Genomic DNA, 3,189 nt, shown 5'->3' on the forward strand with positions numbered 1-3,189 from the left:
TCTTAGAGATGCAGCACACCTAACCCACTCTGCAGCATAGGGCTCATGACAGAACGTGTTACAGGTACAGATATTGTACAAAGTGTTAAATCTCGCAAGAGTTTGACCTAAAAAGGTTTTATAGGATTTGTGCTGGAATTAAATCACGTCTTTAATTACATTTTACATTTTGATAAATGTGTCACTGACGAGATCCCTCTTGCGACTTCACCTCTAAATAAACTTGACATGAAATTTTAAGGAAATTTGTTCTATTAGGTCTTTCTCGTAACATTTCGTTTTGACGTCTTTGTGCTGAAATTGCCTCCAGCGATGAGAAAGCTTGTTTTTTTTTTTTTTAGTGAGTGAGGTGCTTCTACCAAAATCTACCACAATCTCTTCTTGTCAGTCCAGCAATAAAGTAAGCATTCCCCACACTTTGGTATTGCAATCGAACTAGTCAGAGTCTGGACTCATACATGCACACGTTTCCAACACTGCTGCCAATGGGCCTGATGGTGAAGGGCCATCATGGCTGCCAACCTACAAGATAGGTTGAGTCTTGACTGTTCTTGATGTTCTGAGTCATTGACAGTATCATTCTGCAAAGCCTAAGTGTAACAAACCTTATGTGTAAAAGACAGTCAGTGGTTCCTAAATGCTGAAGGCATGAGAGAGAATAGTCTTGGGGTGAAGACTAGATTAGGGTTTGGGTTAGGGTGCCCACTTTTCCGTCAGCCTCCGACATCCTCTGTTACGTTGGAGTTAGCGTTAAATCTGTACATGATACTGCTGGTCATTCAATATATTTCTTCAAGCTGGTTCTGTGGAAGACATGTTTGAAAATTTCCGTCACTACAGGTTTGACATGGATGTGGTACCACGGACTGATACTGAGGGTTGTTTTAAAACAAAGCAAAATGGCAACCAATGACAGATTTACCTAAAGGAGTTAAAATGATGTTACTGTCGCATTGCAAAAATAATGATTAAAACCTGCTTAAAAGCAAAGGCTACAAAACTAATAAAACATACTAAAACAAAACAATCAGAAAATTGTCTTAGCTTCCCTATTAGTCCAGCTAGAATGAAGTTCTTGTAAAAGATAGACTCATGGGATGCAACCCACATACATATATATATATATATATATATATACATATATATATATATATATATATATATATATATATATATATATATATATATATATATAAATGCTATCAGACATATGGGCAAGATGCATTGCTACGTGAAAGAAAAACAAGGAAAAAAAATCCACCAAACACACATTTCGTTACTTTTTGTGATAGGTTTACACAACATGTTTTTCAGCACTAAACTTAGAGTGCAGTAGCAGAAACTAGATTTGAAATGTGACCAGGTTTAGGGGTTTTTCCCTTCTCCACCTGTGCAATGAACAAGCCCGCGAGTCACCAGCAACCCTTACCTGCCAAAGCGCTTCAGGCAAAGTTTATGGCCGCAGGGTTACAGTGCCTGAGTCCAGGAACCATCCTGTTCTCTGAAAACCGATGAGCTGCTCTCAAGTTCTGTAACCAGTTTCTATCAGCAAAACAGAGGAAAATAAATCAAAGTAATCACAAGTTGGAAAACACATAAACCCCTTGTGTTAGTGAGAACGTTGAGAAGATTCTCCCAACTGGTTGTTTTAGAATCAGTCATATTCTCATTGACAAAAAAAACTTACAGACTTTTACCATCTACGTAAATCACTTTTCATTCTCCAAATGACAAGTGGATAAAGTTTTTACGTGAAATTGTGGCGGGTTGTTTAGATGAGACTTTAAATCCAGAAGATATGGCACCGAAGCAATTAGTGGAAAAAAAGAAGAAGAAGATTGCCTGAATTGCTGAAGCCGAGCTGACCTCGTGCTCTCCGGCAGCATGAAACACAGACGATACTGAAAGGAAACAAAGCCTTAGGGCTTCAATTTAGCAAGGCGGTGCAACTGGCTTTTTGACTATTAAAAATAATAACGCTGCTCTGAAACGCATATATGTCGGAGGCATCGCTGTAAACAGAGGTCAGGCTTTTTAAAGCGGAGAGGTGGGTGAAACAAGAGACTCATTAAATGCCAGTCCAAGTTGATGCAATACCTGCAGTGTCTCCTTCTCACACCCACATGGCTGTCTGCTGCATCTCAGCATCCGACAGCCGACCGTCTTGACAACTTCTGTCTCATTAAAAGGTTTTCATGTGAGTAAGCTGGTCTTCCCACAGAAAATTTTATTTGTTGTTGTGGGTTACGGGCAGTGGCATATTTCAGTTTTAGGCATTAAGCCTTTATTTAAGCCCAGGGATAAGGATTTAGGTTTTCACAATGTTTTACAAATAAAGCCTAATCGAGTCAACGCTTTGCAGAACCACCTGCCTCTGCAAGCTTTGAAAAGCGAGAGGCTTTTGTTTTCTATTTTTAACCAATTCCTCTACGAAAAGTCGAGCTTGAAGGGGGCAGGAGGTATTATGTAAAATCAACTTTTTTTTAAGCTTTATGTCATGTTATAATATTCCCTCGTCAAAAACCAGACTGTTTTTGTGGATTAAAGGTGCGCATGTCCTGTCTGCATGTACAGATCAGAAAGCGACTTGTTTCAAAGTTTCCACTTTTCAAAGTGATTTTATGAATATATCAGGTTTTCTTACCAAAAACTGGCAAATAAAGCAACTTCCAGTATGGTAGCTTGGAAAGAGACTAATTAATAACGAATTTAAGATTTATGGTTTATAACAGTTAGTGTGATGAACAGAACAAAGCACTACAATTGAGTTTCCTACTTAAAATGACTCATCTGAAGTTTAAGAAAGAAATCTGAAGTTGTGTCATTTTCTCAGATGGGATAGATTTGGAGCTCTGGAAAAAATGAAGAGACCACTTAAAATGATTATTTTCTCTGATTTTCCTTTTTGTACGTTTGAATAAAATTAACATTGTCCTTTTATTCGATGAACTACTGACAACATGTCTACCAGATTCCAAGCGAATTGGTTTGCAGAAAACGAGAAATGGTCAAAATAACAAAAAAGATGCAGCGTTTCCAGATATTCAAACAATGTATAAAGAAAACAAGTCAATATTCATTTAGAAACGACGACACTGATGCTTCAACTCAGGAAGAGTTCACAGATCAATATTACACAGTAAAAACTGCTGGGTTAAAAATAACCCAATACGTAACCCAGCGCTGGGT

The sequence above is a fragment of the Poecilia latipinna genome, unplaced genomic scaffold (assembly GCF_001443285.1).
Source record: "Poecilia latipinna isolate Pla-1442-1.1 unplaced genomic scaffold, P_latipinna-1.0 Scaffold225, whole genome shotgun sequence".
Lineage (NCBI taxonomy): Eukaryota > Metazoa > Chordata > Actinopteri > Cyprinodontiformes > Poeciliidae > Poecilia > Poecilia latipinna.